General features: G+C 40.1%; 2 protein-coding genes across 5 annotated transcripts in view; both read left to right on the top strand.

Annotated features, from left to right (window-relative positions):
* LOC115355893 (uncharacterized) overlaps positions 1–15723 on the top strand; it is a 50820-nt gene that overhangs the window by 31229 nt on the left and 3868 nt on the right. The window lies entirely within an intron of this gene.
* Positions 8734–15723, top strand: part of LOC115356499 (uncharacterized) — a 42388-nt gene continuing 35398 nt past the window's right edge. For 2 of the 4 annotated variants that reach the window (XM_030047683.1, XM_030047685.1), the window contains exons 1-2: positions 8734–8914; positions 10669–10802. The gene's annotated coding sequence lies outside the window, so the exon portion shown is untranslated. Of the gene's footprint in view, positions 8915–9415; positions 9418–10668; positions 10803–15723 lie in introns of all 4 variants that reach the window. The other 2 variants (XM_030047682.1, XM_030047681.1) reach the window with 2 other exon arrangements.

Genomic DNA, 15723 nt, shown 5'->3' with positions numbered 1-15723 from the left:
AATCAGCAGCCAAAGCAAAACTGGATTTGAAGTTATTGACGAGGGCTGTGGTATTTGAGATACATAAATATGTGGCTACTAGAGTAGGAGATTACATCCCATCTCTTCTATATGACATCCTTAACTATAACTTTGATCTCAGTTCACAAACTCACAGATGCTGGGAATTTTCCTTAGCCGTTACACAGAAAATCACAACCATGGTGAAGTCTTATCAAAGAAATCTGGACAAAGCAGAGGAAGTCTTTGAGTTACCTTTTGTTTTCAGTTCCAGCGACTCAGAGGATTCCATCAGAGATGAAAGTGAAACAAATGGGACTGATGTGCCTACCATTCAAACTGCACAGTAGGACCAGGGTCTTGGTGATGTACATTCTTACATGTGTTCACTAGAAGACTCTGACCTGGAGTCAGATGATGCTGCAGACTCAGAAAATAGTCGTTATCAAGAAAGCATGCAAAATGAGAGTGGTTCTCCAAACCTGAACATACCAAGAGAGTCAGAGATGAGATCTCTGGATGTACAGGAGCAGACTTGCCTCAGCCCCACTGACTGCTCATCAGCTCATTTGTCTTTAAGCCCAGATCTCAGCCAGGCTTTGGCCACTTGTTCTGATGGAGGACAATCTGAAGGTCAAAGCCCAGCACAGACTACAATGAATGGCAAAGACCGTGACGATAGTGACACCATGGAACAGAAGGAAACAGGAGCAGAACAACTGATGTGGAAGCTGCGTACTCATCGTGTGAATGAAATCCTCAGGTCAGCAAAGGATTATTGTAGACTCATTGTATGTAAGAGACTTGGCTTAGACTTCAATGTTGGATCTGGGGTTAAACAGAAGCTTAATGCTCAGTCACTGGCAAATTGTGTGATGCTTGAAGTTTGTAAATCTGCAGTAGCAATGAATTCGTCCCAAGAAGAATTCATCATGGAGATTCTCAAGTACAATTTTGATTTGAGATTCATCAGTGAACAGCATAGGCATGCTTTTGCGTGTGAAACTATGCATCGAGTAAGACAGCTGACACAATGTGAAGATGAGGTCAGTTTCTCAAAACATGCTTTTGAACTTCCAGTTGATAATCTTAACAAATTAACAACTAATCCTGCATATCACTCCAGCTGTGGTATGAGTGTTAATCCTGAAATAAGCAGTGTTTCTACAATGAAAGTGAATAATGTTTCTCCTGTGCCTCCTTCAAATTGTAATGCACTTGTTCCAGAGGAACAACTGGACCTTTATCCGGAGTGCATGGAAATCGGTCTGAAGCTGCATGTCAAAAAACACCAAACACACAAGAAACTGGATTTCAGTGTCTTGACCAAGGGAGCGATGATTGAAGTGACAAACTTTGCAAAAATGTTATGTGGAACATTTGAGCAGATCATTAATGATGTCCTTGATCACAACTGATCTTGATTTGCAAAATGGAGAAAGTGACACTGCCAGATACATTCTTGAACAAATCCCTTGGATAGTGGAGCAAAAGAATCTAGAAAGCTGTTCAACAACCTATAAGCAGCCACACGCATTTTACCCTGCACCAATAAGACCAGAGGAAGACAGTGAGCCCACGTCAGATTCAGGTAGCACTGTTCCCTCACAGACAAAAATCACAGATCATTTACACAGCTGCATTGAGACCCTGCAGAAATTAAATGAACAAGAGAAAACTTTGTGGATATTGCGCACCAGGCGCTCTCAAGAAATCCTTTCAGTGACTCATCTGGAGGACTGTCCATTTTACTCTTTTTCCAGGTGCAAGAAAATCGGCATAGATTTCAATGTCGGATCTGGCCTGAGACAAAATCTTGACAGAGATTTGTTAACAAATGGTGTGATGGTTGAAATTACCAAATTTGCAGAAGAGATTTTAGCATCCCACCAATATTTCATTACATAGATACTGGAGTATAATTTTGATCTTGGTTTGATGAGTGCCCTTGAGCGCCGTGCATTTGCACATCAAACTCATAAAATTTAAAACGACGGGCCGACGCACAAAACTCTCTCGTAAGAGAAATAAGGTTTTTGAGTTCCCTGATTTAAGCATTATTGATTTGTCACACTCTGCATTTTGCCCAAATGTGATCAAAACAGAAACCATCCAAATCCACATGCCAAGATGGACACGGTCTTAAGTGATGCACATGATACAGCAAAAAAACCTGCAGGGAATCTGTCCTCTACCCTCCCAACAACATTTGGAGAAGGAATGAACTCTTTCTGTCACTGCAAGAAGATCGGCCTGAGCCTGTGTGTGGATGAGGACCAGCCAGGGGAGAAACTTGGGTTGCATTTATTGACATATGAGGTTATGAAAGAAGTGGTTTCTTTTGCAAGGCAGATATGTGGAACCAGAATGGAAACTGTCAATCGCATCCTTGAACACAATTTCAGTCTTGGCATGTACAGCAGAGAGCTTAATCCTTCCTGCCAATTCTTTGCCAACTTGAAACATAGTCATTCATGGGTTGCTTGGTGCAATAAAGTTTTTTCCTTTCAGCCAAGCAGAAGAAAATCTCATGATCCTGATGAGTGGAAAAGTGCCTCTCTCACACCAAAATGTCAAGAATATAAGAAAATGGCAATAAAACGGAAGGTAGCGTTGCAGCAAAAGAAGGAGAGTTCCTCTTTGACAAATGAAGAAATGTGTCCGAAAGGAACAAATAGACGTGTTGTCAGAGTGGGAGTATCCACTCCTCTTTGCAACAAAATTGGTCTGGACCTTGACGTGAGATCCAAATCAGCAGCCAAAGCAAAGCTGGATTTGAAGTTATTGACGAGGGCTGTGGTATGTGAGATCTATCAATATGCAGCCAAGAGAGTTGGGGAATACATGCCATCTGTGCTGTATGAGATCTTTGACTATAACTTGGATCTCAGCTTACAAAAGCACAAAAGCTGGGAATTTTCCTTGGCCATTGCAAGTAACATCAAAACCATGGTGAAATGTTATCAAAAAAAAAATCGGGGCAGCAGAGAAAGTTTTTACGTTACCTTTTGTTTTCTGCCACCAAGCCTCAGGGAAATCTGCCAGTAAAACAAAGAAAAATGAAAAGCTTTCTCTTGAGAAACCAGACAGTGAATGTGATAAAGTGGATAAGGGCACCCAGTCTTCAGCAGACCTCACTAGTTTGATTTATGCAGACCCCATTAAAACCGAGGCTGAGGAAGCCCTTCTAGATGGATCATTTAACAGAGAGATTAAAGAAGAAAAATGTGATCCATATTGCACCTTTGATGGAACAGAATTTAACAATGAAGACCAGAAACATCTGGCCCCAGATGTAACACCAGGACTAAATGGATATGATATTAAAACCATGTTTCAAGAAACTGAGAGGAAATTGACCAGTGATGACCGAGGAGAGTCTGGTTGGCACTATGGAGATGCATCACAGCCAGACATGACAGTGGAAATTAAGCAAGAAGAGGATCCTTAATATTTTCAAGTGGATCATATCAGAGCCAGTTGATGGTTGGTGGACATTAAAGGCTTGACTTTACATGGTACATGACACACACGATGAGGTGGTGGCATTACTAAAACTGAAACGCCTTAAAGCTTTAAAACAAGCACAGCAAAAGATGGATGTTGCGTTGTCTTTGGGACTTAAGATATTTACTTCAGACACAGAGCAGACAAAACTGCAAAATAAGAAAACACATGCAAACAGACAAATCACAAGCAAATTGAGAAAACATCATCAGTTCCAACCGTGCTCTCTGGGCCACTGTAGAAAATGTATTTTTTTATTCATTGCCAGGTGTGTATCAATATATTTGCTGGACTGTCCATTCTGCATCGAAGAAAAAACTTTTTAGTGGTATAATTTCTATGATACAATATTGTTTAATTTTTGACTGACTTTTTTCTCTTTTTTCTCTTTTTTCTCTTTTTGGTCATTTTTAAGAGAATAGGAAATGTGATGGTTTCTGAAAATCCATGAAGCTGTAATGTAAATCTTAATATGTCAGCGACTGAAATATCATAAATTTTACACTGAACAGTGTTACCTTGGATTTTCAACTCCTGCTAATGTTTATTGTGATCGCTGTTTCAATATATTTTATATAAATTTTTGGTGAAAACATTTCTTTTCATTTGTTCTTTGTGTTCACTTGAAGAGTCAACACGGTCCTTTTGTCTAGAACACAACTCAACATAAAGATGCTAGAGCAACTAATGTATCCATTTTCTTTATAACACTGATTGTGATCCTAATGCACATTTCAGAATGCACAGAATATTAAGATGGTGCAATTTTTTAATTATTAGATAATTGAAAATCAGTCAGTACATACAAATCTGATGGTGCCAGTCGATAAAAACGTGTGTCTTGCTCTGATGTTACAGAACCAGAGACCCTAAAATGTTCATCATGTGTGGGATAGGGCTGTTTGCCTGTCATAATTTACTGTTATTGTTACTATAAATCTGATCTTACTGGCTTGATTTTAAGATCATTGAGCTGCTTGAAGTTATTGGGCTGTTAATGCCAGTTACTTTCCTTCACAATCTCCTCCTTTCCTTCACTGCCTCAGAAGCTGATTTGGACGTTGCTAATTTCCCATACAGAGGGAAAGCAGCCTCAGAGCTAGGAAGATTTTTATCCTGGAAGCACAGGAGCATTTCTATCAGCACGTAGTTTTCATCACTGCAGCCATTACCCAGTGCCAGTGTAGGCTTGATCACACTGATCACATGGGGCCAGTTGTTCAAAAAATTTAATCCAGATTAAAATTGTCCGGTTTTGGAAATCTGTTTTTTTGCTAACCAGGATCAGGTAATCACTCTAACTTTTCTGCTGTTTTTTTTTAAGCAACATTGCATTGGATCACCCTGATCCAGATACACAGTTTTCAAGGTTACCAAATTTGGATTACCAGTGCTTTAAATGGGACAACATATCACAATGTAGGCTGCCAGCAATGTAAAGAATAACAGGTAGAACAGCCAGTGGGGACATTTTAAGTCTTCATTATTTTGAGACAAAACACAAAAATAAATGTACACTTCCATTTATAATTTCCTTTATGACCCCTCACTTGAGCCACAACAAATAAAAAAAACAAATATACATTAACAAATACATTGTGCATATTTTGAAAATTTCTTTAAAAAAAAAAAAAAAAAAAAAGCTAAATGTCCAGTAATTAACAAAATAATGTTCAGGGTTCTTCTTCCCATGAGGAGAGACCAGCATTTCCAAGCCCTGTTTTTAGGAACTGGATCGAAAGTTTTTCTTTGGTTTGCAGCAGTTTTGTCAGCTTGATTTGTTCCTGTGCCAGGAGTATCTGTGTTTCTGCTCTTTCAGTTTCTCGTTCAATAAGTGATTCATAGGCATCATCATTATTATTTGGCAAAAAATACTATTATTTGGCAAAAAATACAAGCCTCTTTTCTGAGCTCCTGTGACTGCTGGCTCTACCAGTGAAGTTCCAGGTTTTTCTTCAGTAACAGGGCTGAGATCCAGAATAAATGTTGTTTGAAATTATATCTGACAGGTTAATCTTTGATCATTGTTTGTTTTAAATTAATATACAGTGATGAAAGACAGAAAAATTGAATATATTCGTTATTGAAAGCTGTTTGGGGTGTTATGTCATGGGGACAAGATCTTTTTTTTTTTTTTTTCTGTTTTCTTTTTACTTTACTGAATTGGTAACCTATGTCTACTTTGTTTACTTTATCACTGTAAGGGTTAAACAAGTCAAGTGCAAAATATATATAAATATAAGTATATACTAAATGATACAAATGTTGTATCATTTGACCAATTTCAAAGTTTGACTACATTTTCTTCCTGAAATCCACCTTGAAATCCTACCCTCTGTTGGGATCAGGATAATCCTGTTTTTATGGATCAAAATTATCCAGATCCTACTGAAACACTTTGAACAAATCAAGAGTGAAGATTGATCCAGAAAAAAACAGGACTGCATTACGTGATCGAATCCAATTTCAGACTCCTTTTCCTTTTAATCAACACATTTTCAAGATTTGATCCAATCCGATTGATCCAATCTAATCAGATTACCTTTGAACAACTGGCCTATGCACATTATATTGTGTTTAGTTTGTGACTGACCAGTATACTAGTCAGCTGACACTGGCCTGTGTCAGATATATTTACATACAGCACAGCAGCATGTAACATACCAATATCACTGTTTTAAACAGAACATGATGCAGATATAAGACTTTCCCCTGAAAATCTGTCCTCTAGTAAATCATCTCCAGACCAGCTTATTTCAGTGAATTCAGTACAATCACAATAGTTTGTTTATTCATTTATTTAGTTATTATTTTTAATTATTAATTTTGGATTCAACAAGAGCAAAGACATGCATCAAGTAAAACAGCTGGGCAGATGGGCCACCCAGTGTTTCTCATTGGGAATCCAGAGTTCTTACTCCACTCCAGCAGGTGGCGGCAAAACGCTTGGAACTGCTATAAAAATAGAGGAAGAACTTGATTTTTTTTTTTCCTTTTCTTTTTTTTCTGTCTGTGCGGCGGTTAGGACACTCCCTGCGTTCCAAATCGCATACTTATAGTTTTTACTTTTAGTATGTACTGCAGCTTCCCTTACAAAGTATGTAGTTTAGTATGTATTGGAACATACTAATTATTTTTTTCCCTACTAAATAGTATGGTTGTATGAGTATTGGAACGCAGGGAGTGTTTACAGCATAGATATCTATAATAAAGGCTAGATGGCTCGTCCGCGCTGCCGGCCAATGTAGTCGCACATCCGCACATGGCAGCCATCCAGCCACAGTCAGCTTGATCACCTATAACATTGTGTGGTAGTGGTGCATGTACTTTTTAACAACCATAACTTGCTCAATTTTCGACCAATTTTCAAATGGTGTGGTTTGTTATAAACGTCAGAGGTGTAGTTGTAATACTGCACTTAATCAATAATTATGTTACACTTCCAGTGAAACATCCAGAATTGTAGCCACGTTAATAACGTTTGTGAGAAACCAAACCGTTTGTAAATCCGTCAAGATTTCAGCGAGATGAGAGTATTTATGTTTGTGCAGATCACTCACCTTCCCTCAGGTACCACAGATTCCACCAGAGAACTTGCCTGTGGTAAGATGGCCGCCGGTGATGCCATTAGAGACTCCACCGTATAGACAGCTAGCCTTTATTATGGTTCGGACAGTGTTTACAGTCTCTTACCTGTTTGAAAACAGGGTCCGGGTCATCGTGAGTAGGACTTGTGAGTGAGAGGAGCAGTTTTTCAGTGGCAGGTTATGAAGAAGGCTTGTTTATCCCACAGAAAGTGAGTATAACGGTCTTTCCCATTCAAATCACAGCTGGCTGGTTTTGATGTATGTCGACATTGTACGTGAACAAGTTTTGTCTTAAAGTATTTTGACAGAGACTTATTATTCAAACTTTTGTACACCACCACGGAGGACTTGAAATGGAGTAATCAAGACGTGATTGAAGTGAAGACTTTCAGCTTTAATTTAAGGGGCTGGACAAAAACATGACATTAACCTTTCAGGAATTACAGCCAGTTTTCTACATTGTCCCCTCATTTTCAGAGGCTCAAAAATACACTCAACTACAGTTTGTTGGCCTGGTGTGTGGCCTTTTCCCTCGTTATTCCATGACAAATTAAAATTAAAGCTGCAAGCAGCGTTGGACGGGCCCTCGCACCCGTGCTGCCTCGTGCCCACTTGTGCAGTTGTTACTGCTCCTTCCCAATGAGTGTGTATTGGGAGAAGGCTGCAGGCAGCTACTGTGAGTCAGAGGAGTGGAGGAGGGGAGGGAGAACAGTGCAGAGCAGAGAAACCAGAGTCACAGCTGTTAAACAACTCTTCACAGTGGCCACAAACGTTTTCCAATCCACACCGTGATATATAGTTTTGTAGGAATATGCGTCGTCTTTCCATCGGAATAGGTTTGAAAGCTGTCAGACTTTGACTTTAGTCACCAGGGGCCTAATTAGTGCAAGTGTCAGCCAGTATTCACACCAGGGTCCATGGGAAAAAGTGGAGGCGCTGATCCAAACGGTTCAAAATTATAATGAACCTTGAAGAACTTTTGTTAAGCACTGTGTCCTCTGTCATGTATTACGTTTTCAAGCCGATTTGATAAACGCCCTGGGAGTTTATAGATTTTCTGCAAAGCACAAATTTGGGCGAAAACGTGACTTTCAAACGCGAATTGCGGACTTCCTGTTGGTTTTAGGTGGGGGGCACAAGTACGAAAAATGTCAGGCTTGATGAGATCTACGTTGCGGCGCTGGTTTGGTCTTTCTATCACATTCCTGTGGGCTGCAGCGGCTGCCTTTGCGTCCCTAGGTGGCACTACCGAGCCCATTTTTGCACCGGGGGGTTCCGATTTTTGATTTTATCGAATTTTTCGCCAGATCTGATGTGCGTGCCGAATTTGGTGAGTTTTTGAGCATGTTTAGGGGGTCAAATTTAGCGTCAAAGAGACGTAATAATAAGGGAAAAGAAAAAGAAACCTTACAGATACAATAGGGCTTCGCACTGGGACAGTGCTCGGGCCCTAAAAATAAAAGGTGTAGAGTGCCATTCCAAGTGTTTGCATTTGCGTTTGGTAGCTGTTTATCACAACACTCAACATGTGATCCATCAAAGATGTCAAGTCCCTTTACAAGCATAAGCCTGAGGAGAGAAAAGCCGCCACATGACTCTTACTCCAGTCCAGCAGGTGGCAGTAGAGCGCTCGAAAGTTGTTTTCCAAACATAAAACGAGAAGAAGACGCCGATCAGGACCACTGTTTTCCTCTGCTGCACGCTGCGCTACAGTTTGGAGACTGAATTTGGACACAGTTTTTCTATCGAGAAATTGCCCGTGGACTCGTAAATAGGAGCTGTAACTGAGAAGGACAGTTTGGTCGCAGTTTATACACTAGGTATGTTTGAGAGTGAACGGCTATCATGGGTTTTCCCATTCAAATCACACCTGGATGTCGGAGTGTTGGTGGTTTACGTGTTGCCATTGTACCTCAGCGGGTTCAAAGTTGTTGTTTTGTCCTGTGCTAACGTTGAGCCAGGCTACGACAAGTTGTAGCATGTAACAGGTTATGAAACAGCGGGCGTGTGTGCAGGAAACCTCCGTGTTTTAGTCGTTTTTTGGTTGCACCCCGTTCAGCGTCTGTGGTTTTTCCTGCCCGGGACAGGGGGCCCCTACCCGGACAAAACTTTAAAGGGGCTTCCACACAGCGCGCGGTTTCGGCGCAGAGCAGCTCGCACGCATGCGCATCGTTCACGTATGTGGTGCTGGTTGCTCCGCGACCGAGTTTTAGATAGATAGATAGATAAATAGATAGATAGATAGATAGATAGATAGATAGATAGATAGATAGATAGATAGATACTTTATTCATCCCGCAGGAAATTCACTTTTTTTTCAGCAGTATCCACAGATTACAGATTAAGTAAATAAAAAAAATAGAAATAAAGAATAAGATCCAAGTACAACAGAATAACCTAAGTACAACCCAGTGTGCAAAAAGCAATGTGCAAAAAAAAAAAAAAACAGAAAAAACCGTGTGCATGGGTGTATAAAATGTGCATAGAGGTAGGTCAATGTGCAATTTAGAAGAAATATACAGTATACACATGATAAATAGCAGTAAGCAATATAAACACAATAGTTTTCCGTTTTCGCGCACTTTTTCTCTGGCAGGCAATACAGCAGCTTCGGATGAACCATGTAAATAGGCAAATACATTCTTTAATTTATGATTTAGCTGAACTAATGCTACTTAATAAATTATGTTACATGAATGAAGGCTGTATTTTTTTCTCATTTCATCTGATTTAACCTGTTATCAGTTGTGTGTGCAACGTCACATGGAATTTTATAATAACTGTATGAATATACTGCATTGTCTTTGCAAGAGTAGTGCATATCTCATGATGTCAATCATCTAGATTTCTAAATAGGTACACCTCCTTTCCGTGTAGTAAATCATTTGCTTCAGTTTACAACAGTATTGGTCTTTGATTGCAGAAAAAAAGAAAAAAGAAATCATATCTCTGCCAGTTTTTAAACACACCTGGTATTCCCAAATTGTTTGATATCTCTCTCCATGCTTGGGCTTTTTTAATGAGATCCCAGTAGGACTGTAGTCTGGTGTCCCACAGCTCTGCACAAAGAGAGACAGCCTCAATAATGCTCTCCTCCATTGCTGTTTTGCCGTTCTGACAAAATCCGCCAGATTTTTTCCACTATTCTCTTCATTTGGATGCGCTGAGGTGTCATCACAGAGTGCTGCGCCCAAGATAAAAATTTTCAACCGGTGTGCCCTTGCGCCCCTCGATCACATAGCCTACACTGAATGGCTGCACTGGCCAAGGTCTGCGCCGTGCGCACGCTATGTGAAAGCCCCATCACATCTCAGGGCCCTTCAGAAACAGTTTACTCTTTTGCTTATTATAAACAAGTGCTGACACTAAGAAGACATGATTTGGAGGTCGGTGAACACAAGATAGAGCAGCTCCAGAGCCACAAAACAGGTTCTCTCAAGAACAGCTCAAGTTATTGCCTGTGTGTTTGTGTGTGTGTGTGTGTGTGTGTGTGTGTGTGTGTGTGTGTGTGTGTGTGTTTTGTTTTGTTTTTGTTTGTTTTAACTGTGATGCTCTCCGATGCCTTCTTTAATAGAAGTCCACAAAACCAAAAAGGAAACATATGAGTGGACGTCTCTGGCCTGACTGACAGCGATCAAAGCCACACACCAGAGGACATCACGTCTCTAAGGCCCAGTGAGACGTGCTGGAGAAATTCAGTGTGAGCAGGTACACAGAGAAAATTTACTGACTGAAAATATTTTTATGTTCCTCAGGTACTCGGCCAAGTTTGATGTGTTGGCCCCTTTTATCAGCACCTCTTGTTGCATTGTTTGCTCACTGGCCTGTTGACATCCTTGGCCTATCCTTGTTTGTCTGCCTCATGTAAAAAACAGCAAACAAACAACAAAAGGCACATTGTACTCCAGATGTTTTCTTAGAGATTTTACTACTGACAGTAAATAGAAGAAGATGAAGCTGAACCTGAAATGACACTGAGGCGAAGAAACAGCTGAATGTGAGAGGAGAGGCATTGGGCATCGGTGCGCTCTGTCTGTTGCTCGGTGTGTGTGTGTGTGTGGCTGTGACGTGAGAAACCTTTGATTTTTCTTAACGCCAAGCAGAACGCAATGGGTGTAGATATTTTCACTCCAGTCTCTGTGTGAATGTGTATGTGTATATGGCAGAGGCGTTACCAGTATGCCAAGCTTGAGTGGGCATGTGTCCTCTTTTGAAAAGAAAAAGAAAAAAAGAACATCTATATCGACATGCGACATCGTGAAACATCTTTTTTTATATGTATATGTTTTTTCCCTCCTTGCTGGTAGTGTCAGCACTTGCGGGAGCTGCTTGTTTTTTGATGAGCCACCTATGCATTTCTACTGACAAATGTTCAAAGTGCTTATGATACAGATGTTCGAAATGTTGAAATGTGCTTATGATACAGAATTATTGTTGCAACAACCCCAGAGTGACTAGATAGATAGATAGATAGATAGATATAAACTTTATTAATCCCTGCAGGGAAATTACAGTGCCTTAGCAGCAGAAAAAACAGCCACACACAACACAATAAAGACAGTAAAACCACATTAAAAACTGACTGAGAAGTGCAGCTAGCAGCTCCTAGACTAGCAGCTCCAGGAGCAGCTAGCTAGCTGCCTGGGCTCACTCGGCAGCCAACTCAGGTTATAACCACAGGAGTCGACACTCGGGATGCTAACCGGTGGCCGTTTGACCGGTTGTTGATCGCTTGAACTTTAACCGAATAATCTTGTTGGTTAATTTTAAGGCCGAACGCGTCGTCGCCAACACAAATGCGCATGTCATATTGTAAATACCGTAACTTACGTAAAGTTTGCTCTATCGAAAAAATTCCAGCTGTTCCTGAAAGCTAAGAAGTTGCTCATGAACCCACATACAGTTTAATGTGGTAAATATGGCGACGGGACGCTCTGCCGGGCATGGATTACGTCATTATGCACAGAGCTCAGCTCGGTAGAGACAGACTGGAGAAACGAGCCAAGCTTATGGTGATGACGTATAGTTTTGAACAAAGTATGTCATGCAAGTTTGTCATAAAACCACCAAGCAGACTCATTGAGGAATCTGGAGACAATATTTTTCACGAGGAGATTTCTTCTACACCACGGTAATCAACATGAGTAAATTACATAATGTTTGTAGGATATCATGTAGGCTATGTGCAATATTTGACTTCGGAATGAATGGTGTTCCATATTAATTATAATCTTATGTCTGAATTGGTTTGTCCAGCTGTCTGGACATTAATGTCCAGACAGCTGTCCAAGTTGTCCACCCTAGTATTAATACAGGTTTACATGGCAACACAAAATGATGCAAAGAGGTGGCACTTATGATTCTAATTAAGTGAAGGAATCAGAATGCATGACAGTTGCAGTCAAAATACAGAACCTTTTTATTATGCAAATTTAAAGCCACTTGCATTAATATGCAGACTGGTTTGACTGATTTAACAAAATGTTAAATTATTATTATTATTTTAAAAATGTGAATTACTTATCAAATAGACCTAACAATTCAGCTACCAATGATTGAGCAGTCATAGACGTGATAACATAGATTGAAAAATAAGCCGAAGTGATACGTCTTCTCTGAATAGACAAGCTAAGCCAGTGTGCTGCTGTTAGCCAGTGAAAATAGACCGGAGTGGCAACTCTTCGCTTTGTCACACAATCTATGTCAGTGCGCTGCTGTAGCCTGGAAAGTTTCTTTGCCTTTGCCAGACGGATTTTTTGAAGCCGAAGAACTTCCGAACAGCCGACACAGCTCCTCTTTTTGGTAAAAGTTCTTCAGCTTCATTTTCTAAGTCCCCACTACTTAGTGAGTGCAACTGCAAAAACAGTCCCCGCTCCAACGATGTCCCGCGGCGCTACGTTCCGCGTGCTGCTCCCAACGTTATGTGCGCTACACACACACACACACACTGGTATTGGGGTATCTGAAAAATTCATATCATAAAAAAAAAATAACACCGGTATTCGGTATGAACCGGTATACCGCCCAGCACTAGTTCTCACTCCTTTTTGAATATGTCATTTATTTTCTGTTTTTCTGTGTTTTATTATTATCTTGCCTCCTCAATTTTCATTTCTATGTGTGCCTTATTGGGACCACTCTCACAGAACCAAGATATGTCACAAGGTTAGATCTAGTATGTTTAAATTATTTATTTCCACTCCTAAAACTAAAATAATTAGAATATCTGCATTAAGAACCCATTGCAGTTACTGCCTTGCTAAAGTTGAAAATAATGCCATAATATGGTAAACGGGAGGTCTAGGTATCTGACCCCATATCTCCAGAGGCACACCTTGGATTTATTTCAAATTTTCAGTGGATATTCTACTGTTGTATGTGCAGTAAACAACCAAATATTGTGAATGTGTTATGAACACTGTAAACTTAACAGCATTTTGAATATATCGAAAATCCATGTAATTTACAAGCTTTCAACTTTAGTGTGCAACACACAGTAATTAAGTTTCATGACAGTGAAAAATGAAGATGAATTTCGATGGTAAAGTGAGCTGACTTCAATATTATAGCATGTTTGAGCATGTTAAGCAATTGATCAGTACAATAGACTGCACTAAGGCATTCAGTTAGTTTTTCTGGTTGTGTGAGTTCATGGCTTCCTCACAGTCTTTTGGTTTGGATAATTGTGATTTTGCTGGTGACTTTGGTGACTGTCATCAAACTACTTGAACTAATGGAAAATCTGTATTATTACCATTTGATTCTTTATCAGAACATGACCAAAAGCTTGTTTCCTGGCGGAGTAACTTGGGCCTGAACACAGCAACTGCTTCATCTATTTGTCTGCATCATCAAAAGGCCTTGCTTGAAAGTATTCTGTCAGGCAAACAAAGTGTTGTGATCCTTTTCAATGGCACAAGAAAGCAAGGGCGCGGGAAGGGTGGTGCTGAAGGTGCTGCAGCACCCCCTGCTGAGGAGGGGTGGAATAAATGCCAATTAATTTTACCACAACAAATGTACTATTTGAAAAATAATTTTACATTTTAATGAGCATACGATGAAGTGCCCAACCAAATATATGTGAAAACATATATATTTAAAAATGTTTAGATAATTCATTAATTTGAGACAGAAACATTTGAACGATCATTTCAGCCTGGATGGTTTTCAAAGTGGCATTGGCTGCACTATGTGTTGGATTTAAACTGTGTGTTTTGCTTCGTTTGCTGCATGGCAAGAGAGAAGGGCTTCCGTCACCTTGAAGGAAAGCTGAGTCCCTTCATGAGTGGGACTTAGCATGTAGACAGGGGGAGTAAAACGTGTATTAATCTACTGCACGTAATGCAAGGAAAACGAAAAACATGCCGAGATGCATCACCAGACGCATGCCGCGCCAACAAAACCATGGCGCCTCTGTGGCAATGCGTCCCTGTGTTGTCGCCTCATCATCCTCATGTGCGCACATTCCCTTGCAGGACCCAAGGAGAGTAAAACGATGGAGAGGTCATTGAATCTCTGAATCTCGGTTTGGTGCCATTTGTATTGGAATCAATAGAGGGCGTATGAAGAAACTCATTACAATTCAACACATCTCAGTCGTTTGACACCGGATGAATACATGCCTCCAGAAAATAAAACAACACACTTCAGTGAGTTATAAATAACTCCAAACTGGAGGCATGTCTTCATCCGATGTCAAACGATAGATATGTTGAGTTTTAGTGATTTTTCTCCATGCGTCTTCCACTGACACCTTAACTACCACCACAAAAAGATTTAGTGACATCATGACTTTTCCTTCATTTTACCCTCATTTGCAGCACCCCCTGGCGAAGATTAGTTCCCGCGCGCATGCAAGAAAGTGGTTAAAGCTTCATTACAACTTGTTTCTGAAGACCTTGCAAGAAAGCTCAAGGTCAAACCAGGACAGAAGATGTGTCCATCTTGTGTCAAACAAGCCAACAGTACCTCAGCTTTGGTGGATACAAGAGAAGATTCAGATGAGTACTCACCATCTGAAGATGTGGCTTGTACTAGAGCCCAACTTAATGAAAGTCTTGCACCCCTTGGTATATCACCTATCAAAACGCAAGGCATAGGTGCCTTCTTCTGTCATATCCACCAAAGCTGAGGAACTGTTGGCTTGTTTGACACAAGATGGACACATCTTCTGTCCTGAACCAGAAAATCTAACTGCCACAAAATGAAAGTGACAATGAACTGAGGCCTGGCAACTGTTATGACATAATCCAAAATTCCTAACCCATTATACAGAAAATCAACACAGTGGTGTTTTATCCAGTAACTGGAATGGGTTCTTAATCCAGACATTCTTTTTAATTATTTTAGTTTTAGGGGTGGAAATAAATAATTTAAATATACTAGATCTAACCTTGTGACATATCTTGGTTCTGAGAGAGTGTTCCCAATAAGGCACAGCCTGAAAAAAATTCAAAGTTTGGTCCTCAGTAGCTCCAAAAGCTTATATTTTAGACAGAAAGCAACAACAAAATCTGATTTAGCACCTTTCATTTTATAAATATGTGAAGTTTCACTGCTATAGGATGAAAATTAATAAAGTTATAGCACATTGAAGGTGTGCCAAAATGCAAATCGACATATGATGCAT

This window comes from Myripristis murdjan, chromosome 24, assembly GCF_902150065.1.
Source record: "Myripristis murdjan chromosome 24, fMyrMur1.1, whole genome shotgun sequence".
Taxonomy (NCBI): domain Eukaryota; kingdom Metazoa; phylum Chordata; class Actinopteri; order Holocentriformes; family Holocentridae; genus Myripristis; species Myripristis murdjan.
This window is presented reverse-complemented; position numbering and strand designations above follow the sequence as displayed.